This window comes from Rana temporaria, chromosome 6, assembly GCF_905171775.1.
Source record: "Rana temporaria chromosome 6, aRanTem1.1, whole genome shotgun sequence".
In the NCBI taxonomy this organism is placed as follows: domain Eukaryota; kingdom Metazoa; phylum Chordata; class Amphibia; order Anura; family Ranidae; genus Rana; species Rana temporaria.
Window position 1 is genome coordinate 22,670,789 of NC_053494.1, and position 25,790 is coordinate 22,696,578.

Sequence of the window (25,790 nt, forward strand, 5' to 3'; positions counted from 1 at the left end):
GTGTACGAGGCTTCAGTGTAGAAATTCGGTGTGCCTGGCTGTGCTGGGTGGGGAATCTCTATTTACCAGCGACTCCTACGGGGGATGCGCTACATTAGAAACAGGTCAACCTCACCTAATGACAGGTTAGGTGCTCCTAGCAACAGGTCAGCCTCCCTTAGCAACAAGCCAACTTCTCCTAAAAAAAAGGTCACATAAAAACATAAAAATTTCAGGGTCTTTAATAAACAGGTGTTATGAATGGTCAGGCGATTGTAGCAATAAATCAGATACTTTTAGCAACTGTTCCGGCACTTTCTTCCAGAATCAGGGAAGGTCAGACATTGTCTCATCTCAGCTTGCCTTGAGGAGTCCAGCAGATACAATGTCTTGTCCCGGAAGTGAGTTTGTGGGTGTTCTGATTACAGGAATGACTGCGGATGATGCAGAGGGAATGGAATCTGGGAAAGGGAGGCGATCCCGGACATTGAGGGGGTGACGTCAGGAGAGGAGAAAGTTGCCTGCGTTGTCCGTAGCAATCAACTTCCTTCATTGCTTTCGTTCTGTGACCTGGGACACAAAATAAATTCTGGATAGGATTGGTCACTGCATCTTCAATTTCTCAAATTCATGAATCAGATCGGTCACTTTGGGCAACACCATCAGTCTTTTCTTAAGGGTCAGATGCATTGGAGTATATTACTGCGCATGCGTTGATGCGTTGTATTTCACATGTAAACCTGCATTACATTAGGGCAATCTATTAATCTTCAATAGGCTTCCAATACACCGCAAAGCAAAACATATTTTAATGGACATGCATATTTATTTGTATTTTTTAATGCTGCACATTCACTTCTGTGCATTGCTGTGCAGTAAAAATGCAAATACATTGTGCTGTGCTGCCTTGATGTGTTAGGGTGTTATTACCTGTTATCAGCTGTGCACATACACTATATTGTCAAAAGTATTGGGGCGCCTGCCTTTACACGCACATAAACTTTAATGGCATTCCAGTCTTAGTTCGTAGGGTTCAATATCAGTCTCTAACTTAATGATAATGACAGTCTCTAACATCCACCAGCTCCGTGTTGTCAGTGGCAACCTGTAAAGCTCTGGTGGACTCCATGCCCTAAAGGGTTAAGGAAATGCTGGAAAATAATGGTGGCCACACAAAGTGTTGACACTTTGGGCCCAATTTGGACATTTTTACTTTCACTTAGGGGTGCGCACACTTTTGTTGCCAGTGGTTTAGACATTAATGGGTGTGTGTTGAGCAGGGCGTTGCTAGGTGGCAAAAAGACCAGGGCCGGCAACGGGGGGGGGGGGGGGGGGGGGGGGCTGTATGTGACTTGGGCGGTGGGGTTGTGTGGCGGAGGGTAAGCTCACTTGCTGGTTGCTGTCTGACTTGCCATGCCCATCAATGCTGACCTCTAAACTCACCTGTCTGACACACTGACCACTACACTGACCTACCTACCTGACATACATACACTGACCTACCTACCTGACATGCATACACTGACCTACCTACCTGACATACATACACTGGCGGTAGTGTCATACATACACTGACCTACCTGACATACATACACTGACCTACCTACCTGACATACATACACTGACGGTAGTGTCATACATACACTGACCTACCTGACATACATACACTGACCTACCTACCTGACATACATACACTGACGGTAGTGTCATACATACACTGACCTACCTGACATACATACACTGACGGTAGTGTCATACATACACTGACCTACCTGACATACATACACTGACCTACCTACCTGACATACATACACTGACGGTAGTGTCATACATACACTGACCTACCTGACATACATACACTGACGGTAGTGTCATACATACACTGACCTACCTGACATACATACACTGACGGTAGTGTCATACATACACTGACCTACCTGACATACATACACTGACCTACCTACCTGACATACATACACTGACGGTAGTGTCATACATACACTGACCTACCTGACATACATACACTGACGGTAGTGTCATACATACACTGACCTACCTGACATACATACACTGACGGTAGGGACATAAACACACTGATCTACCTACCTGACATACATACACTGACCTACCTCACATACATACATACACTGACCTACCTGACCAGGAGACAGACTTCATGTGTCCGGCAGCAGCTCAGCTCAGCCATGGTGTGCGGTGTTCAGCGCGCCCAATTCCCATAATCACAGCAGATAGCCAGTCACCAGAGGAGGAAAGGAGAGGAGAGCCACCCGCCTGAGCGCTGAGTGGGGATGTTGCACGGCGGCCACATTGTAATTCCCGCCTTCTGAAGCCTGCTGCGCCTATGATGGATGTCACATGTCCCACGGTCCCGGCATTGGACCAGTGGTATGTCCATCATATGCGCTGCAGGCTCCAGAAGGCGGGACCTGCTATGTCACTTGGTCGCACTCGGCATCAGATCGGTCCCCGCTCAGCGGCTCGGGGCTAACAATAGAATGCTGCATGTCTGAGACCCAGGGCTTTTTGGGGACCCATACAGGGCTCCAGCCCCCCCTCCCAATGCCCCTGGTGTTGAGTTATTTTGAGGGGACAGCAAATTTACACTGTTATACAAGCTGTACACTCACTACTTTACATTGTAGCAAAGTGTCATTTCTTCAGTGTTGTCACATGAAAAGATATAATAAAATATTTATAAAAATGTGAGGGGTGTACTCACTTTTGTAAGATACTGTACTTACCAAATTCTTGATCGAGCTCCACCAACATATCTTCACTTTATTAAGCAAGGCTCAGATTGACTCGTTCCTCAATTGTGCAATTTATTTGGTGAAGTGACATTCAGTATGTATATTAATAAACCCATCCCATAAATTGGCTACCAAAGGTAACCTCAGGTGACAGGTGCTCTTTAACATCAGTAGCTCAGGCCTTGGCGTGATTGTGCCGTAATAATCGGATTTTATTTGAGGTGTCGTTGCAGCAGGTGATGACTTGGAGCAGTCGTGTCTGCTGGACAAAGCGATGAAATGATCCTAGCTGTTTGGTCTGCTCCCCGCCCCCGCTGCTGAATTGTTTTTGCTATTAAAATCCTTAGGCTGAGACAGATTATTTTACCATGCAGAGAAGCCACAGGACTGCAGTGAGAAAGCAGCTGACACTGGGCATCTTCCAGGTATCGTTTTTCATTACGTTTTTTTTTTTTTAAACGGTTTATAGACACACATGAGGATGACGTTCGACAAAAGCCGCTGTCTTAACTTAAATCATTCCCCTTTCACATATTCAGTTATATACGAGTATTCATGTGTATTTAGCATGGGGCAGTTAAAACCCTTGTACGTTTGTTTTTTTATTTGTTGTCTATTCCATTGGAGAAATTCCTTCTCACTTCCTGTCCTGGAGACACAACAGGAAGTGAGAGGAAATCTCTCCTAAATGATGGGGATGCCCTTGTGGAGAGTTGTCACTGGAACAAACATTCCCTTTGGAAGATTTCCACTCTATTTCTATGAAAAACCATAATATGCAGAATTTTCCCATAAGTTTCTGTGCGACAAAAATCACCAAGACATAAAGAGAGAGGGCCGGATTCAGAAAGAAGATACGACGGCGTATCTCCTGATACGCCGTTGTATCTCTGAGTCCGGCCGTCGTATCTATGCGCCTGATTCATAGAATCAGTTACGCATAGATATGCCTAAGATCCGACAGGTGTAAGTGACTTACACCGTCGGATCTTAGGCTGCAATTCCAGGCCGGCCGCTAGGTGGCGCTTCCATATCTTTTACGCGTTGAATATGCAAATGAGCATTTACGCTGATTCAGAAACGAACGACCTCCCGGCGCTTTTTTTTTACGTCGTTTGCGTTCGGCTTTTTCCGGCGGAAAGTTACCCCTGCTATAGGAGGGGTAAGTGCGGCGTATCCTATGTTAAGTATGGCCATCGTTCCCGCGACGAGTTTTGAATTTTTTACGTCGTTTGCGTAAGTCGTTCGCGAATACGGCCAGACGTAATTTACGTTAACGTCGAAACCAATGACGTCCTTGCGACGTCATTTGGAGCAATGCACGCTGGGAAAATTTGCGGACGGCGCATGCGCTGTTCGATCGGCGAGGGGACGCGCCTGATTTAAATTGTACACGCCCCCTAGCCGCGGAATTTGAATTCCGCCGGGGGATTTACGATACGCCGCCGCAACTTTAGAGGCAAGTGCTTTCTGAATAAAGCACTTGCCTCAAAAAATTGCGGCGGCGTAACGTAAATCAGATAGGTTACGCGTATCTAAAGATCCACTAACCTATCTGAATCTAGCCCAGAATCTCTCCAGTGGGGACACAAACAGCAGCAAAAGAGGGGTTCCAACACATTCCTACTCTCACTAATTGTAATTTAGTGAGAAATTTGGGGGGAAAAGTTCATGAGATATACTGGAAAATGTCGGGAGTAGAGAGGAATCTAAACATAGATATTTCATTGTTATCTTTGATTCCAGGCTCAATAAAGCGTATCAAGAAGGATATTTTTAACCATATGACTACGGCAGCTAGAACAATAATAGCTCGTAATTGGAGAGAAAATAAAAGCCCAAATATAGCAGATTGGTTATGTGAAATGAATGAAATACAATATATGGAAAGACAGATAAGAGAAGAAGGATACATAAATAGTCAAATGCCAGAAATATGGCAAAAATGGGTTGAATTTCGGCTCTCGGAAGGAATGAAAGAATATATATAAATGGAATATTAGGGGAAAATCCTAAAAAGGTGAAAAGTAAATGAAGCAGAAAATGTGAAAGAAAAAAGGAGAAGGTGGGGGAGGATGTTTTTTTTTTTTCTCTTTTTGGTATATGAATGGCAGTGAGGATGAATGGATATGTAGATAATAGGAGTATATGTAGATATATGTTTCTTGTTTTAATGATAAAGTAACTGATACTTACCAAGATTCGGTTTATTATCATTTAACGGGCATATTGTATATTGTAAATGAATCTTGTGTAAATGTAAAGTTTTTGTATCTGAGAAAAAGACTAATAAAAAGAAATTGAAAACAACACATTTATATCCTATTCTGCATTTTATAAGTTTACATACCCTGGCAGAATTTATGATTTCTTGGCCATTTTTCAGAGAATATAAATGATAACACAAAAACTTTTCTTTCACTCATGGTCAGTGTTTGGTTGAAGCCAGTTATTATCAATCAACTGTGTTTACTGTTTTTAAATCATAATGACAACAGAAAATACCCAAATGACCCTGATAAAAAAAAAAAAATACCCCAGTTCTTAATACCGTGTATTGCCCCCGTTACCATCAATGACAGCTTGAAGACTTTTGTGGTATTTGTGGATGAGGCTCTTTATCTTGAGTTGGTAAAGCTGCCCATTCCTCTTGGCAGAAAGCCTCCAGTTCCTGTAAATTCTTGGTCTGTCTCGCATGAACGGCACATTTGAGATCTCCCCAGAGTGGCTCAATGATATTGAGGTCAGGAGACTGAGATGGCCACTCCAGAACCTTCACTTTATTCTGCTGTAGCCAATGACCGGTGGACTTGGCCTTGTGTTTTGGATCATTGTCATGTTGGAATGTTCAAGTACATCCCATGCGCAGCTTCCTGGCTGATGAATGCAAATGTTCCTCCATACATATTGCATTCATCTTGCCATCAATTTTGACCAAATTTCCTGTGCCCTTGTAGCTCACACATCCCCAAAACATCAGCGATCCACCTCCGTGTTTCACAGTAGGAATGGTGTACCTTTCATCATAGGCCTTGTTGACTCCTCTACAAATGTAGCGTTTATGGTTGTGGCCAAAAAGCTAATTTTTGGTCTCATCACTTTTCACTGTACCCGCTTCCTCCCTGGTGTAGTGTTATTTTTTAATCTGGTGCATCTGTACCTGGTAGCCAATCAGCTTCAAAGTTCAGCTTGTTCAATTAAGCTTTGACAAAAAAAAAAATGGAACCTGATTCGTTACTATGCAGAGCTGCACCAGATTTTTCACTCTCCAGTTTTAGTAAATCAACCCCTATATCTATAACTCATGATACATTAGTGTGATGGTAAGTGGGAAGAATGCTCCTTATACTTGTGGTCATTGTGAAGAACTACCCCCTAACAGATACCTCCCAACTTTTTGAGATGGGAATGGGAACATGCATTCCCTGCCCAGACACGCCCATAAGACTTTAGCCAGCATTGTATTTATTGTATGTATTCTATTCATGTATTCTATTCCTATATTGTATTCATTGTATAGGACATCCTGTTAGAGGGATGTCCTTACATGGTGCTTGCTGTGTTGAGGGGACATCCTGTATTGACCACTCCCATGGGGGAGGTGATTAGCTGCCACAGTGGGCACTTCCTGTTTGTGGGAATAAAAGGAGCCGTGATAAGCCATTACAGGAAATGATGGCTGTGATGGCAAACTGAGAACAAGATGGTGGTGTTTGGTTATTGAATGAATGGCAGATCGGATGAATGGTGAGTGAACCTTTTAGCTTAAAGATGGATTATTTCACTAAGATGAAGTGTGTGCTTACTAGCACAGGAAAATGGCTGTGTGCTCTGCATACCACCAAAACTGCCACGTCAGTTGGTTCACTTACCTGTTCCTTCGATTTCCCTTCTAAATGTTTTTTTCTTTGTTTTCTTTGTCTGAATTTCTCACTTCCTGTTCCTCCTCAGTAAGCTGTTCTGGCTGACTAACCCCCGGTCAGAATGGCTCGGATGATTGTGGCAAGTTTACTGAGGAGAAACAGGAAGTGAGAAATTCAGACAAAGAAAAAAAACATTTAGGCCCAGATTCTCAAAGGACTTACGCCGTCGTAAGTCCTAATATGACCCGTCGTATCTATGCGACTGATTCTTAGAATCAGTTACGCATAGATATCCATTAGATCCGACAGGCCATAAGTCTCTTACACCGTCGGATCTAAACTGCATTTTTTTTGGACCGCTAGGTGGCGCTTCCGTCGAATTCCGCGTCGAGTATGCAAATTAGCTAGATACGCGAATTCCCGAACGTTACGTCGTTTGCGCAAGTCGTCCGTGAATGGGGCTGGACGTCATTTACGTTCACGTCTAAACCAATGACGTCCTTGTGGCGTACTTTGGAGCAATGCACACTCGGAAATTCCACGGAAGGCGCATAAAACACGCCCCCCCTTATCCAAATTTGAATTGGGCGGGCTTACGCTGGCCGAATTACGCTACGCCGCCGCAACTTACGGAGCAAGTGCTTTGAGAATACAGCACTTGCCCATCTAAGTTGCGGAGGCGTGACGTAAGTCTGATACGTTACGCCGCCGCAAGGATACGCCGTTCTACAAGAATCTGGCCCTTAAAAGGAAAATCAAAGGAAAAGGCAAGTGAACCAACAATGCACTAGCTTAAAGGAACCAAAGCGGAGTTCCGGCCACAATTTCACTTTTTTAAATATGAATACCCCTGTAATACACAAGCTTAATGTATTCTAGTAAAGTTAGTCTGTAAACTAAGGTCCGTTTTGTTAGGTTGTTACAGCATTTAGACACTTTATAAAATAGAAATTGACTGGGGCCATCTTAAGTGTGGGCATCATGAAGCCAGACTGTATGACTTCCTGGATTTCAGCCTTACAGATCTCGCACATGCTCAGTGCTGCACAAGCAGTGTCAGATCAGGTTTCAGCACCTGTGCTGTCCAAGTCACATGATTCTTTGAGACTGGGGAGTGCACAGACTCCTGGAAAGTTACACCCACTACATTCCCAGGAGTCTGTGCGGTGTAGGTTAGGAAGCTTAAGCACCTAGGTGCAGGAAGTGGGAAGATTAACTATTCTGCCTAGCAACAACACTTTGAAGGCATCTAAAAAGAAAAACATTTTGTAAAGGACTAATGACATTGTTTTAAAACTACTGATGTAATGTTATATTTATGGGTGGAACTCCACTTTAAGCCTATAATAAAGCTTACATGTAGGTAAAAAAAATATCTCCTAAAACTGTACAGTTTAACAGATATTCCCTTTGCATGCAGCTGCTGACTTCAGCGGCGCATGCGCTCTGAGTGCCCGGCTGAAGGTCTTCATCTTGCTGGAAAGAAGTCTCCCGCGCGCATGAGCGGGAGTGACGACATCGTGGCTACGGCCACTCACAGCGCCGGAGCCGCGATACCCGGAAGTCACGCCAAGGGAAAATGGTAGGTTCCTCGGTGTGGATCGAGATCACTTGCCGACACCTCGTTCTAAGGTAAGTATTTCATAATGAGTGCGGTGCATACTAGCTCATTATGCTTTTTGCCTTACAGGTTTAAAAGAATAAAAATAAAATGTGCAGGTATACAACCGCTTTAATAAAAACGCTGGTCCTCAGAGTACAACTGGTCTCCATGGCCGAAGGGGGTAAAAGAATATTTCCTAGTCAATAACCTGAGCCGTCCTTTCCACTTGTTTGAAATGACATTTGTCTGAACACACGCACATAACCTGACTTGAGTTTTTCACCCCATAAATAACCTGTAATCTTCAGGAATAAGGAGCGCAGTTCCGAGCTTGGATAGTAATCACAGACAGCTAAATATGTGCCTGTGTTTCCCACAGCACAGCTCCACTAAACACTTATAGGGGCTCTGGGACACCGACTTCCTCTGCTTACATGCGGCATTCCGGCCTCTGTCTAGTCAAAATTCTTTTTTTCTTCCTTTTTTACACGCTCCTGATGAGAAAATCAGAATTTGGGGAGAAGTCCCTTGTCCAGGCGCTATTCCTTCTTTTATCCCTGGCCTCGCCGAAATTCTCCCAGGTTTTATTTAAATCAGGAGCTTTGTGTTGGGATAAAATATATGTTTCACTTTAGGTTTTCAAAGGCTTCTCGCTGGAGAGTTGATGTATTTTACAGACTATTTATTGCTCTGGAGCTGCAAACGCTGTTCTGTAAATACTGTGTACACACATACTGGATGTTTATTGAAGTACGATGGTGATGACTGGCGGAGATGAAGGTAGAGAGGACCTTCCAAGCAGCAGGTGAACAGCAAAGAAAAGAACACCTGGCTAATGCAGACGTTGCATGTGAGTATTGCGAGACTGTTAGGAAGTATAGAAGCAAAGCCATGAGTCAGAAATGTCTGTTTTTACATTGGATGCATTTTACTAACCCAAGAACCAACTTTAGGGCATAGACCATTACCTACTTGACCTCCAAAAAGATTTTACTCATTTCACGACCAGAGCATTTTTTGCTATTCACCACTGTGCTACTTTTACCTCCTTAGCGGTGTCCCCGAGCGTGACTCGGGGTGGTTTTTCTATGGTTTTTCTTTGCTACTATCGGTATCCCCGAGCGCTCGGGGTGAGATGTGCAGAGCGTGCAGCGGCGCAGCTTACCTTTCGCAGCATCCACAGACAAAGTCCTTACCTTGTCCCTGGATCCTGCGATGCATCCCCGCTGTGTGAGCAAGCAGCGTCCTCGCTCGATTCACAGTCCCCGTGTGCCGCCGATCTCCGTTCCCTGCGACGTTACGACGCACGGGGCGGAGAACGGCGCCAAATTCAAAAAAGTAAACAAACACATTACATACAGTATACTGTAATCTTATAGATTACAGTACTGTATGTAAAAAATACACACCCCCTTGTCCCTAGTGGTCTGCCCAGTGTCCTACATGTCATTTTATATAATACAAACTGTTCTTTCTGCCTGCAAATTGTAGATTGTCCATAGCAACCAAAAGTGTCCCTTTATGTCAAAAATGGTTTTAGAGCAGCTAGAAAACAGCGATAATAAATTATAATCACTTGCAGAATTGTGCGATAGCGATTTGTGGGGAAATTCGTCATAAAAAAATAAAAGTAATGACAGCGACAATTCTGCAACTGAGAAAATTTCAGTGATTTTGAGTTGATTACATTATTGAATAATTTTTATTATAATTATTTATAATTCTTTATTATATTATAATTTATAATTTTGTTTTTAAAAAAAAAATCATACCCGGGATGCCTACTAGACTCTTGTTTGGTCAGATTTAAATGAGTTATTCCTAAGAATTGCAGGCCTACATTATAAAACACCAAATTTCCTTGCAAAATAATTGTACCGCTTTTGGTACGTAATTCCAGACAGAATCATACCGCCAGGGAGGTTAAAGTGGTTGTATACCCTTTTTTTTTTACGTTTACCTACAGGTAAGCCTATAATAAGGTTTACCTGTAGGTAAAAAGAATATCTCCTAAACCTGTACAGTTTAGGAGATATTCCCTTTGCATGCAGCTGCTGACGTCAGCGGCGCATGCACTCTGAATGCCCGGCTGAAGGTCTGGCAGACGCTGCTGGACCTTGCCAGAAAGAAGTCTCCCGCGAGCATTCACGGGAGTGACGACATCGCGGCTTCGGTCACTCACAACGCCGGAGCTGCCATACCCGGTAGACGCGCCAAGGGAAAATGTCAGCTGCCTCGGCGTGGACCGGGATGAGATACCAAATTTTAGAAACAATATATCCACATATAATTCAAATGTATAAAAAGAGGAGTATAAACACATTTTTTTATTTATAATTTTTATTTTTAACAGTTGTTGATAAAACTATTAACGTCCCAATCGATGTTCATCCCATAGGGAGTAGATGGTGTCAGCATTACGCTGCCATACACATATTCAGACAGTTCAGCTGGTTTTATCAGTGTGTGTGACCACCATTCCAGCATGACAGAAGGGACATACTAGAAAATGTTCCTGTAGCCGCGTATTCTGACAGTGGCAGGTGCTGCTGTTTGAATACAATGTTAAGGGGGAGGGATTCCTCCATCCACCTTGTTTCGGTGCATGCAGGAATCATTTAGGGATACATTTTTTAAATAGGTCCCTCCCGCTTGCGCTATAGCTGAAAGATGGCTACAGTGTGGCTCTCCAGTTCTGGAGGGCGCCCATAGACATTGGGCGCGCTCTGTGACCACAGTTTCCTTTTGGACACAGCTGATCACAAATCATGGTAAAGAGCCAATCACAGCCTGAACGGACTACTTAGCTGGAGCCGGAACGGCCCACTCTGCTTGGAGCCTGAACGGCCCACCCTGCCTAAATGGCCCACTCTTCTGGAGCCTGAACGGCCCACTCTTCTGGAGCCTAAACTGCCCACCCTGCTGGAGCCTAAATGGCCCACTCTTCTGGAGCCTGAACGGCCCACTCTTCTGGAGCCTAAACTGCCCACCCTGCTGGAGCCTAAATGGCCCACTCTTCTGGAGCCTGAACGGCCCACTCTTCTGGAGCCTGAACTGCCCACCCTTCTGAAACCTCAATGGTCCACACTTCTGGAGCCTGAACGCCCACTCTTCTGGAGCCTGAATGGCCCACCCTTCTGAAACCTCAATGGTCCACACTTCTGGAGCCTGAACGCCCACTCTTCTGGAGCCTGAATGGCCCACCCTTCTGAAACCTCAATGGTCCACACTTCTGGAGCCTGAACGCCCACCCTTCTGGAGCCTCAATGGTCCACCCTTCTAAAGCCTCAATGGTCCACACTTCTGGAGCCTGAACGGCCCACCCTTCTGGAGCCTCAATGGTCCACACTTCTGGAGCCTGAACCGCCCACCCTTCTGGAGCCTCGAAGGTCCACACTTCTGGAGCCTGAACGGCCCTCTCTGCTGGAACCTGAACAGCCCACTCTTCTGGAGCCTGAACGGCCCACTCTTCTGGAGCCTGAACAGCCCACCCTTCTGGAGCCTGTGTTGACTAGTCTTTGATTTATGGAACGTTTTCCTTTTGTAAAATCGATTTTATTGAAAGTACTAATGAATATACTGTGTATGTTTAATTCTATCAACTATTTATACTTTATTTCTTGAAAGTAGGTACGTAAATTGGGGCACGCTGGTAGGGGCCCAAGTGCATTACTTTGTACAGGGGCCCATGATGCTATTAAGAAGGCCCTGGTCTAAGGAGGGAGGAATAAGGAGGACTCCCCTCACTTCTTGAATATTTGGAACAGATATTCAAGGGAGGAAACCTCACCAACGAGACACAGACAGAAAACAAAAACGGACAGCGGTTTTAATTCTTCTCTACCCTATCCAAACCTAAAACAAAAATGGATTTAGATATACTTAAGACTCCAGGAGACAGATGGTAGGAGTGTACTCATCTGTGCCTTTCTCTGTTCTGGCAGAACAGCCACTACGGGGTCTCCAAGTGTTTCCATGGAGGTCAGCTTAGCGGGACACCGGCCCCTCTTAAGCGATTAAAAAGTGCGCTATGTTCTTACGAGTTGCCAGCGAACCCATGCCACGGCTAGTCTACTCAGCTATTTCCTCTTGTCGAAAAACAAAAAACGATATTTGGCATTTAAGCAGCTCTGCTATGCAGCCTATTGTTTCATGTTGGCTGCCAATGAGGCTCGCATGACAGTCGTTTTCTTCCTTGAGATTATACAGAGGAGATGGATCTCTACATTTTACTTAAATTCCAGCCAACATGAAACATCCATTTCAATTAGCCTGTGATTTGTACTTAGTAAATCATTGGTGAGAAAGAATATGACAAGATTCAAATATGCAGAAATCGTGCAGCATTTTTTTCCAATATGTAATCAATTCTTATTGATTTTTGTTTATTTATGAAAGAGTTTTTATTTTTATTTTTTTAAATACAAAAAAAAGAAGAGAAGAGAAAAAAAAACACAAAAAAGGAAGAAAAAAAAAAGACACCATCTGAAAAAGGATTTTTTTTAATTGCTTTTCAATGTGTCTCTGTCTACACTTTCTAGGAAACAGACACTCCAGGAACAGTCGTTTCCCTAGGGCAGCTCCAACCCTCCTTGCCCATCATAGACCACTCCTCTTTTTGGAATATGTAATTATCTGTCTGTGTTGGCCCAGCTCCTCAGCCCATGCCATCACTTCCCTTCAAAACTTTTGATGTAACTGCCAAAGGATGAACAAAGGGGAATATAGAGAAGCCATTCCCAGCCAGCGTTCCATAGAACCCTAGAGTTCCGCCAGAGGTTTTTAGAGGTTATTTGAGTTGTGGCCAACGTATATTCCATCTAATGGTGCCTACATAATTCTAGCCTAGAATTACTGTCTGTGATGGCCTAGCTCCTCAGCCCATGCCACCACCTTCCTTCAAAACTTTTTATGTAACTGCCGAGGGAGGAACTATGGCCCAGATTCACAAAAGAGATACGACGGCGTATCTCAGATACTCCGTCGTATCTCTCAGAGTATCTATGCGGCTGATTCATAGAATCAGTTACGCATAGATATCCCTAAGATCCGACAGGTGTAATTGTTTTACACTGTCGGATCTTAGGATGCAATACCGCGGCCGCCGCTGGGGGGAGTTCGCGTCGAAAACCAGCGTCGGGTATGCAAATTAGGAGTTACGGCGATCCATGACGGTTTTTCGCGTTTGCTACGTCGCCACTAGTCTAGTTTCCCCTCGCAAAGTTAGTCGTCGTTTTGGGTGCCTTAACTTTAGTCAGCAATCGTATTGCTGTCTAAAGTATGGCCGTCGTTCCCGCGTCGAAATTTAAAATTTCACGTCGTTTGCGTAACACGTCCGGGAATACGGAAGTACGCTACACGCGTCGCTGTTCGAAAAAATTACGTCACTTTGCGCAAAGCACGGCGGGAGTTATGAAACGGAGCATGTGCAGTAGGTCCGGCGCGGGAGCGCTTAATTTAAATGTTAGCCGCCCATTCGATTTGGACCGCCTTGCGCCGGACGTATTTACGCTACACCGCCGCAAGTTTCCAGGTAAGTGCTTTGTGGATCGGGCACTAAAACTGTTACGATACACCGCCGCAAGTTTCCAGGTAAGTGCTTTGTGGATCGGGCACTAAAACTGAAAACTTGGGGCGGTGTAACATAAACGGTTTACGTTACACCGGCGCTAATGTACCTGAATCTGGCCCATAATGTTTAATAAAAACATCTTTGCCATTCTGAAGCTTCCCTCCAACAACAACAACAACTCCAACAACTTTGCATATTATTTTATATATACTGTGATTCTGTACTTGCCAAATATGCTGCAGAACTCTCCCTCCACTGAGCCTGGCTGCATCCATTTGAACTGTGGACAGCTGAAGCTGCTGCCTGTTCACTTCCTGGATTTACACAGACAGCTCTCCTTGGCCCTCTTATGACTCATCCCCCCTCCCTTCCTGGCAAACTCTAAAGCGAGTGAGAGAGAGAGCTGTGCATTATGTAATAAGCCTAGGCTAATGAGCAGACAAGAAAGAGGAAGAGGACTGTATAAGGTATTTGTTACGCTGTAACAGACTGAAAAGCGTGAATCGTCTCTCACCAAACTTTTACTAACACGCGGTAACATGAGATTATCAAAAGCAGCCCCAAGGGTGGCGCCAGTGGAATAAAACTTCCCCTTTATAGTGTTGTTGTATGTGTTGTATGTCACCGCGTTTGAGAACGACGAGATTTTGTCTTGACAGTGTGTACGCAATGGAAGCTTGACAAGATTCTCGACAAGCCTGACAAGAAACTCGTCGAGGAAAACGATGTTTCTTTTACGACGAGATTCTCGGTCGTGTGTACGAGGCCATAGAGTCTGCAAAAGACTTGAGACTGGGGTGGAGGTTCACCTTTCAGCAGGACAACGACCCTAAACATACAGCCAGAGCTACAATGGAATGGTTTAGGTCAAAGCATATTCATGTGTTAGAATGACCCAGTCAAAGTCCAGACCTAAATCCAATTAAGAATCTGTGGCAATACTTAAAAATTGCTGTTTACAGACGCTCTCCATCCAATCTGACAGAGCTTGAGTTATTTTGCAAATATTCGAATATACCTCATAAGGTGGGATTGTGTAGGCAACACGCAAAAAAGATACAAAAATATATAAAAAATATATCAATTTATTACAAAATACACATACAAAAATATATAAAAAAAATCACATAAATATACAATGTACAGATCATGAATGATGCAAATACTGTCCAGCATACGGTACCATCACCATGGTTTGGGAGGTTAGTAGCTGAAAGCCGACGCGTTTCGAATGCTACGCATTCTACATCATGGCATATACAAGTATTGCATCTATTGTTTAAAAATGTTGTGCCTAAGGGTATGAGCCAAGAGCCCCCCGATATTTTGGGACATGGATGTCTCCTGTTGCAGGCTGTACCACATACAGGAGAGTTAGGAGACATTTTACACCCCCAAGGGTAATTGGCCTGGGGATAACCAGGAACCATTTTGGAATTTGGAGATATGACCTCAAGCTGGTGGATTTCCAACGCCACCCAATTGAACTAATTAGTTCTTTCCACTCTATGAGTGATATCAAATGGGGATTTTTTGTATGGTACAGCCTGCAACATCCATGTCCCAAAATATCGGGGGGCTCTTGTATATGCCATGATGAAGAAGTATTTGCATCATTCATGATCTGTACATTGTATATTTATGTGATTTTTTTTTATATATTTTTGTATGTGTATTTTGTAATAAATTGATATATTTTTTATATATTTTTGTATCTTTTTTGCGTGTTGCCTACACAATCCCACCTTATGAGGTATATTCGAATATTTTCAAGTATTATGGGATGATGGCAACCACATCTTGTCATATACGAGTCTTTTTTCGAGATATTTTGCAAAGAAGAATGGGCAAAAATGTCCCTCTCTAGATGTGCAAAGCTGGTAGAGACATCCCCAAAAAGACTGGCAGCTGTAATTGCAGTGAAAGGAGGTTCTACAAAGTATTGACTCTGGGGGGCGCCATACAAATGCCCCCCACACTTTTCACATATTTATTTGTTAAAGTTTTCCTTCCACTTCACAATTATGTGCCACTTTGTGTTGGTCTATCACCTAAAATCCCAATAAAATACATTTAGGGTCCTTTCACACGTGCGGACCGTTTTTTAGATCAGTTTTTTATCATCAGTTGATCCGTTTTTTCATCCGTTTTTCATCCGTTTTACATCCGTTTTTCATCAGTTTTCATCTGTTTTTCATCCGTTTTTCATCAGTTTTCATCCGTTTTTCATCCGTTTTTTCATCCGTTTTTTCATCCGTTTTATTTTTTTTGTTAGAACTTTATTTTTATTACATATTTTGATGAAAAACGGATGTTAGCGGATCGGATGTTAAACAGATCGTCCGCTAACATCCGTTTTTTGTCCGTTCCGTTTTTTTGACGGAAGAAAAATAGGGTTTTCTTCCGTTCAAAAAAACGGAGCTTAACGGAGACGGATGTTAACGGACGTTAGCGGATACTCATCCGCTAACGTACGCTATCCCATTGGAAAGCATTGCAGTCCGTAAACGGACGTATGAAAAAACGGACGCACGTGTGAAAGGACCCTTATGTTTTTGCTTGTAATATGCCAAAATGTGGAAAATTTCAAGGGGTGTGAATACTTTTTCAAGGCACTGTATAGTCCTAGCACTACAAGTCAAAAACAGTGAGGATCCTAAAGGATCCTGATTTTATTTGAGGTCGAACCTTTCCGCATATACAGCTACTTATAAGGGGTTTGCCTTTAAAATGCCCCCTCCTGCGATCAAAATTTTAAATAATCCTGAAAACGCTAAAGTGACATTCTATCGAGTCCCTTGTAATGGGAATTGTCTAAGGCTTAAACAGTTGGCGTGAAGCCAGTATAATTATTAGGTTCCCCTGTAACTGATTTCATCCCCCGAAGCATGCTAATCCCCTGGTGTTGTGCAGCGAGACCTGTCTGCATCACCCTTGTCTCCCTTCATTAGGAGCCAGGCGCTGAGGTAGAAGGCAGAGAGCTCGCAGGTATGGAAACTTCCCTGCCGAATGTGGCGAAACATCTGGAGAGTGTTTGTATAGCACTGCACACACGTGATTAGTACTTGCCATTATTACATTGTGCATCATAAAAGTTATTACAAGTAGTGTGAGTGTCTGAAGGATAGGAAGTACACACATAGCTCCCAACTCTCTCTTGGTTGAATTCAACCCCTCCTCCGCTACTCTTACCTCCATAGCTGTCCTTATTTCAGGTCTGCTGTATAGATCGCTACATAAATGTACTATGCAAGCTTTCTCACTTGCATAGAATATGGTTAGATTACCTGTCCAATTTTTATTGTTTTCTATTTTCCCATTTTGAGAGATTTCACTTCACTTCCTGTCCTGGTAACCACAGAGGAAGTAAAAGGAATCTCCACAATGGGGGGCATGGACGGACAGCAGTAGGCCCCATGCACACGGGACGCCGGTGCAAACTCTGCTAAACACACGAATTTAAAGGCTAAAACCGGCGTTTAAAAACGCCCGTTTTGCCGCAAAGTTTGCAGCGTTTTACCGCGTTTGCGTTTATAGGCGTTTAATTAAGAAACATCATAAGACCCTCCCTAAGCTCAAAAAACAGTATTATTTAACCATTTCAGCTAATTTTGTGAGACCAGAGTGAGTAGCAGCTGAGAGAGCAGCAGTGTACTTGTATTTAGCGTGTCACTTGCCACGTCACCTGCCACAAGTTGTGGATTGTCCACTTGCCACGTCACCAGGCCATGTCACCTGCCACAAGCTGCGGATTGTCCACTTGCCACGTCACCTGCCACAAGCTGCGGATTGTCCACTTGCCACGTCACCTGCCACAAGCTGCGGATTGTCCACTTGCCACGTCACCAGGCCATGTCACCTGCCACAAGCTGCGGATTGTCCACTTGCCACGTCACCAGGCCATGTCACCTGCCACAAGCTGTGGATTGTCCACTTGCCACGTCACCTGGCCACGCCACCTGCCACAAGTTGTGGATTGTCCACTTGCCATGTCACCTGGCCACGTTGCACCTTAGACTATGGGAATGTATATTGTTTTGGTATACAGTATATGAAAAAAAATTATGTGTATACGAATCATATGTAAAGCAATAAAGTCCTGTTTGCTGTGATGAAATATTGAAGTCCCAGAATAAAGTGTATTCCAAAGAGGAAAAAAAAAGGGTGTCTTCCAGTGTCCAAAGAAAACCTTCCACCTTCCACCACAACTTATGCTCAGTGTTAATAATGCACTCACCAGATTCTATGCTGCCATTAGCAGTCTTATCTGACCATTATGCCGCATACACACGATCATTTTTTGGCTTGTAAAAAACTACGTTTTTCAGCCTCTAGAAAAAAACAATGTTTTTTCCAACTTCATCATTAAAACGACGTTGCCCACACACGATCGTTAAAAAAAAAATTCTCTAGCAAAGCGCGGTGACGTACAACACGTACGACGGCTCTATAAAGGGGAAGTTCCATGCGGATGACGCCACCCTTGGGGCTGCTTTAGCTGATTCCTTGTTAGTAAAAGACGATTTGCGCTTTTCTGTCTGTTACAGCGTGATGAATGTGCTTACTCCATTATGAACGGTAGTTTTACCAGAACGATCGCGCCCGTCTCATAACTTGCTTCTGAGCATGCGCGGATTTTTCACGTCGTTTAAGCCCACACACGATCATTTTTTACAACCTGAAAAACGACATTGTTTAAAACGTCGTTAAAAAATGCAGCATGTTTGAATTTTTTTTTTGTCGTTTTTCAGAACCCGAAAAATGATGTGAAGCCCACACATGACCGTTTTAAATGACATTTTTAAAAAACGTCATTTTTTACAAGCCGAAAAATGATCGTGTGTACGCGGCATAACACCTTTTTTCATGGGGCCTCAAGATCTGTCAACAACAGATTGATGGCACAGTGGCTTCGTTTGATGGGGACAGTGGCTGCGATTGATGGGGACAGTGGCTGCGTTTGATGGGTACAGTGGCTGCGTTTGAAGGGCACAGTGGCTGCGTTTGAAGGGCACAGTGGCTGCGTTTGATGGGCACAGGGGCTGCGTTTGATGGGCACAGTGGCTGCGTTTGATGGGCACAGTGGCTGCGTTTGAAGGGCACAGTGGCTGCGTTTGAAGGGCACAGTGGCTGCATTTGAAGGGCACAGTGGTGGCAATTGATGGGCACAGTAGCTGCGTTTGATGGGCACAGTGGCTGCAATTGATTTTTTTTTCACTTTGTTTGCTCCCCCCTCCCCAAAAAAAAATTGAGCACCAGTCACCACTGCATACTGTGCAGTTGTGGAGCTCATAGGGTTACCTATTCTTCACTCTGGCATTATCATCAATGAACTATGAGGCTGGAGATGCTCAGAGTCCTCACACTGTGCAGTTGTGGAGTTTGGAGTATTCACTTCAGGAAATGAAAAGCCTGGTCTTGGTCTTATCGCTGATGAACTGCAAGATGAGGGGGAAAAAAAGAAGGATTCTCATGCTTGACTGGTAAAAGATTTCATAGTGTAGTGGTTATCACGTCTTCTTTACACGCCTAAGGTCCTGGGTGTGAAACCAGGTTTTCTTTGAGTGGTTTGAGCTCTTTTCTCATAATGCTTGGTTTTAAAAACTGCATCTGGCAGTGAAAGCAGTAAAATTTGGCATATACTTTGCCACATTTAGACATACTGAAAATTGTTTCTTGCATTTTGCTCTATAGTGTAGTGAAGAAAATGGAAAATTGAATGACAAATACTTACCGTAATTTTCCTTTCTTGACAAGCTCCATGTCAGCACATATAGCCCCCCCCCCCCATTCTTATGCTTCCAGGACTTAACTCATATCAATTTGAGCCCACCTACAGTCTTTGCGTTCTGAAACTAGTCCTACCAAGCTGGGTGGGATCTGTGCTGCCATGGAGCTCGTCGAGAAATGGAAAATTACGGTAAGTATTTGCCATTAAATTTTCCATTTTCCTGATGGCTCCATGTCAGCACAGCTGGGAACTAACTAGCCACACAGAGGAGGGCTAATGCTACAGACTCCTCAGTTCTGGCTAAAAACAGAAGCCAGGATGCCTCTGCCAAAGGAGGAAAAAAGAACAATGCCGAAGCTGTATGTGGGCTCAAATTTATATGAGTTAGGTCTGATGGACCATTTTCATCTGTCCAAACTGATCGTGTGCGGGCGCCATCGGTTATTTATCCATCGGTTAAAAAACAGCCAACTTGTTTTAAATTTAACCGATGGATTCCTAACCGATAGAAAAAAAACGATCGTTAGTAGGCACGACCATCGGTTAAAAATTCATGCATGCTCAGAAATTAAGTCGATACATGCTTGTAAGCATTGAACTTCATTTTTTTCAGCACGTCGTTGTGTTTTACGTCACCGCGTTCTGACACGATCGTTTTTTTAACCGATGGTGTGTAGGCACGACTCACCATCAGTCAGCTTCATCGGTTAACCGATGAAAACGGTCCATCAGACCGTTTTCATCGGATGGATCGATCGTGTGTACAGGGCTTAAGGGTAAAACAAATTTAAATGCCTAAGCACAATTTTGCAATTTGGACATGTGTTAGTACAACTGTACATTTCATCACAACTACTTTTTGCATCCCGGTGGCTTATACCGAGTTTTCTCCAGGACAAATTGGGCATTCATTCAATTCCTTCATCAAAGGATAACTGGCCCAAAATAGTAAAAATATGTATATTTCTTGCTTTTACCACAACCTACAACCACAAAACAACCTAAAATACATTCTCCTGCTCCTGAAGATTGCAGCGATACTACATATGTGTATGCTAGTTATTGTTTGTACCCGTAGTACAGCCCAGAAACAATAGTGTACATTTTTTTTAATCCTACCCAAAACACACTGACAATAAGAGCCCATTCACACAGGGGCAACTTGGGATCCGACTTGAAGTCGCCCCAAGTCGCGCTGTTGAGAAAAGCAATGGAAGTGAATGGAGCCGTCTTAATGTACACTACTGAAGTCGCTCCGACTTCAGAAAAGGTTCCTGTACTACTTCAATCAGACTTGGAGGCAACTTGTACCCATTGATTTCAATGGGACTCACCTCAGAAGTGGGATCACTGTCTTAACAGAAGCAACAATACAGGAAGAGAACATACATTTTTCAGGCAAACCCATCCCTCCCCCTCCCTCCCACAGAGCTGATTCTTGTTTGATTGGCCACTGGAAAGCCACCTGTCCCGGAGGCAACGTTAAGTTGCCTTGTAAGTTGCCTCAGGTCGCGCTGTGATTCATACTCAAGTCGTGTCCAAGTTGCCTCCCAAAGTTGTGCTGGAAGTCGTGTTGCCCCTGTGTGAATGAGCTCTAACTGACACTTATAGTTTCGTTTTTTGCATGTTATCCTGCCTCTGTGCTATACAGAGCCATAGAGCAGTGATGGTTTGGAACATGAAACTAGAAACTCCCAGTACTGTGGTCATCGGGAAACAGACAACCAGGAAGTGTCCAGAACAGAGAAGAATTACAGCAACATCAAAGCAAAAACAAACAATGAGGACATGAAACCAGGACTGCAGTAAGGTAAAGGAAGCTACTTAGCTAAAAAAAAAAAAATCCTTTAGTGACCCTTTAAGGAACCCCCTTGCATCCTTAGGAGGAGCCTTAGGGTTTCCTAGAACCCCGGTTGAGAATGGCTGTTCCAATGGGAAAAACCTGTTCTGGTGACATAGGAATGGATATCTCATAGCATTGGAGAACCAAATTTCTGAAGTGATTCTGGGACAGAAAGTGAAGGGAGATCTTCCAAACAGAAAAAGAAATAACCTGACAAGGGGTCTTAACTAATTCCTGTATTATCCAAAACGATACAAATATCTTTACATACACTTCAACGGCATCTTCTATAAACATTCTAAAATACTTGGTACCCTCACAAGTCACTCTTTGTTTAAATTGTAAAGAATACATTTTATTTGACGAAGGTGGCAGGGGCCCACTTGAATTATCTTTGCCCTGGGCCCACTTATGTCTTAAAGTGTCCCTGTATGCTACACGGCATATGTTTCTCAATGCGCATATTAAAATAATCACAAGCAATAACCTGAGTTGATCTTATGGCTCCCAAATGAGAAGCCCCGGGCCGTCTGGATGTGGAGCCTCTCACAACAGATGTCCCCGTGATGCTGATGAATGTATAATATGTCTCCTGCTGGGACTGTTACATGATCGGGCCTCTTCAGTTTATGTCTTTAACAGAACACAGCCTTATGCTGAAATATTGTCAATTTATTTCCTTTCAATATCTCATTTGGAGTAGTTAGTCCTGGGAACAAAGCTCTGCTCTGACTTTGTACACATCAGCGGCTGAACAAAAACATAATTCGCTGTTTTTGAAGGGATTATATCTAAAAGCTAATTTGCAAGAAGAAAACAAACCAATTTTTTTTTTAAATATATATACATGTACAGTATAAATATACACTATATTGTCATAAGTATCGGGATGCCTGCCGTTAAAGCAGTGTTTCTCAATTCCAGTCCTCAGGCCCCCCCAACAGGTCAGGTTTTCAGGATTTCCATTATTTTGCACAGGTGATTTGATCAGTTTCACTGCCTTAGTAATCACCACAGCCTTTTCATCTGAGGGAAATCCTGAAAACCTGACCTGTTGGGGGGGCCTGAGGACTGGAATTGAGAAACACTGCGTTAAAGGTACATGAATTTTAATGGCATGCCAGTCTTAGTCCGTAGGGTTCCATATTGAGTTGGCCCACCCTTTGCAGCTATAACACCTTCAACTCTTCTGGGAAGGCTGTCCACAGGGTTTAGGAGTGTATCTATGGGAATGTTTGACCATTCTTCCTGAAGCCCATTTGTGAGGTCAGGCACTGTTGTTGGACGAGGAGGCCTGTCTCACAGTCTCCGCATTAATTCATCCCAAAGGCATTCTTTTGGGTTGAGGTCAGGACTCTGTGTAGGCCAGTCAAGTTCCTCCACCCCAAACTCGCTAATTCATGTCTCTATAGACCTTGCTTTGTGCACTGGTCCAAATCATTTGGTGGAGGGGGGATTATGGTGTGAGGTTGTTTTTCAAGGGTTGGGTTTGGCCCCTTAGTTCCAGTGAAGGGAACTCTTTAGGCGTCAACATGTTAAGACATTTTGGACAATTTCATGCTCCTGACTTTGTAGAATACTGCTTGGGGATGGCCCCTTCCTGTTCCAACATGACTGAGTGAGGACCAGTGCACAAAGCAAGGTCCATAAAAACATGGATGAGCGAGTTTGGGGTGGATGAACTTGACAGGTCTGCACAGAGTCTTAACCTCAACCCAATAGAACACCTTTGGAATGAATTAGAGCGGAGACTGCGAGCCAGGCCTTCTCTCCAACATCAGCGCCTGACCTCAAAAATGCGCTTCTGGAAGAATGGTCAAACATTCCCATAGACACTCCTAAACCTTGTGGACGGCCTTCCCAGAAGAGTTGAAGCTGTTGATGCAAAGGGTGGGCCAACTCAATATTGGACCCTACAGACAAAGCTTGTGGGGCCATTAAAGATTAAAGTTCATGCATGTGTAAAGGCAGGTGTCCCAACAATTTTAAAAATAAAGGCCCACATTCACAGCGGAGATACGACGGCGTATCTCCAGATACGCCGTCGTAAGTCCGAATGTGAGGCGTCGTATCTCGGCGCCTGATTCAAAGAATCAGATACGCCAGAATTTGCCCAAGATTCGACTGACGTAAGTCTCTTACGCCATCGTATCTTAGGTGCATATTTACGCTGGCCGCTAAGGGCGCTTCCGTATATTTCCGCGTCAAATATGCAAATGAGCTAGATACGCCGATTCACGAACGTACTTGCGCCCGGCATATTAAAATACGCTGTTTACGTAAGGCGTACGACCGGCGTAACTTTACCCCTCATAAACCAGGGGTAAGTCATGTTAAGGTATGGACGTCGGAAACGTCGGAACAGCGTTGTATATTACGTCGTTTGCGTAAGTCGTATGTGAATGGGGATGGGCGTTTGTTAGGCGCGTCATTTACGTGGGGTCACGAATCATTTCCATACAACACGCCCCCTACCAGCCTACTTTGAATTACGCGGGCTTACGCCGGCCCATTTACGCTACGCCGCCGTAACCTAGGGCGCAAGTTGTTTGTGAATACGGTACCCGCCTCTCTAAGTTACGGCGGCGTAGCGTATATGAGATGCGCTACGCCCGCCTAAACTTAAGCCATTCTTTCTGAATGTGGCCCAAAGTGTGTGTGTGTGCGTGTGTATATATATATGTATATATATGTATATATATATATATATGTATATACATGTATATATATATATATATATATATATATACATATACATATATACATTTTAGCAACCAAAAATGTTCAGTTCTGTTCAGCCAGTGTTAAGATTGACACATTACTCCCACACTAAACAGTCTTTAGAATGCATCCAACATTTCTTGATTACATTTTAGATCTATCTTTGTCTCTCGCTCAGTTCACAATAGATTTGCAGTTTGATTACTAATCTAGTGTGCAGACTGGTGGCGGTAGACGTGACACCAGAATCTGCAAAGCTAAATCAGGAAAGTTGTGGTGTCACCTGACCTTTTGTGTAGTATAGGAGGTGTGTGAAGCACAAAAAGTGTCACATGACAGTAATTGAGCAAAGTCATTGGGCCAGATTCACATAGGTTAGCGGATCTTTAGAGCCGCGTAACCTATGTGATTTAAGATCCGCCGCCGCAATTTTTTAAAGCAAATGCTAATTCACAAAGCACTTTGCGGCGGCGTATCTTAAATCCCCCGGCGGAATTCAAATTCCGCGGCTAGGGGAGTGTAGTATTTAAATCAGGCGCGTCCCCGTGCCGACTTAACTGCGCATGCGCCGTCCGCAAATTTTCCCGGCGTGCATTGCTCCCAATGAAGTCGCTAGGATGTCATTGGTTTCGGCGTGAGCGTAACTTGCGTCCAGCGCTTTTGTGAATTGACGTACGCAAACGACGTAAAATTTCAAAATTTGACGCGGGAACGACGGCCATACTTAACATTGGCTGCGCCTCATAGAAGCAGGGGTAACTATACGCCGGAAAAAGCCGAACGCAAACGACGTAAAAAAAAAGCGGCGGGCGGTCGTTCGCTTCGGAATCGGCGTATCTCCTCATTTGCATAATCGTTGCGTAAATAAACCGAAACGCCACCTAGCGGCCGGCCTGGAATTGCAGCCTAAGATTCGACGGTGTAACACAGTTACACCTGTCGGATCTTAGGAATATCTATGTGTAACTGATTCTATGAATCAGTCGCATAGATACGACCAAAGTAAATCAGAGATATGACGGTGTATCAGGAGATACACCGTCGTATCTCTATGTGAATCTGGCCCTTTCTCAATTATATCATGATGCTAAATGTAATTGGTGTGATGACATCATCACATTTGCACTGATGTCATAGCAGGTGGTTTCATAGTGTAGTGGTTATCACGTCTGCTTTACACGCAGAAGGTCCTGGGTTCGATCCCCAGTGAAACCATGTTTGAATAGGTATTTTTTTTTTTTTCTGTGCACAGCACAGGTAGTAATAACCATATGAACTTTTTAAAGCCATAGCCTGGTCTGACCAGTCATTAAAGGTCCAAACATGATTCACTAACCACCATTTAAAGTGGAGTTCCAACCACAATTAGCATTTTTTTAAATGTATGTCCTTTCATCCTGCGTTTTTATAATATAAATCTGGTCACTTACTATTTTTCAATCCGCTGCCGATCCGCATAGATAATACGCCGTTGTCATTTTGCTTGTGGGCATTGTGAAGCCTACAAGCACTTACTTCCTGGAAGTCTTAGATGGGGAGTGATAATTGGACAGCGCACTGCATCCTGGGAAATGATGACACACATTTCCCAGGAGCATTAGAGGGAGATGATGTCAGAATCCTAGGTGGTTTCAAAGGCAGATTTCGTGGGGCCACATAGCAACAGGCATTTCCAGATGAGTAAAAAAAAAAATATATATATATTTT

General features: G+C 43.8%; 1 long non-coding RNA gene and 1 other non-coding gene across 2 annotated transcripts; one reads left to right on the plus strand and one right to left on the minus strand.

Annotated features, from left to right (window-relative positions):
- Positions 1-205: 205 nt before the first annotated feature.
- On the minus strand, positions 206-3,361 carry LOC120942613. Its single transcript, XR_005750201.1, has 2 exons — positions 2,742-3,361; positions 206-549 (listed from the first exon to the last, which is right to left on the minus strand). It is a non-coding gene; the product is annotated as an uncharacterized LOC120942613 (long non-coding RNA).
- A 21,864-nt stretch (positions 3,362-25,225) lies between these two features.
- TRNAV-UAC lies at positions 25,226-25,298 on the plus strand. The gene has a single exon. It is a non-coding gene; the product is annotated as a tRNA-Val (tRNA).
- Positions 25,299-25,790: the final 492 nt, after the last annotated feature.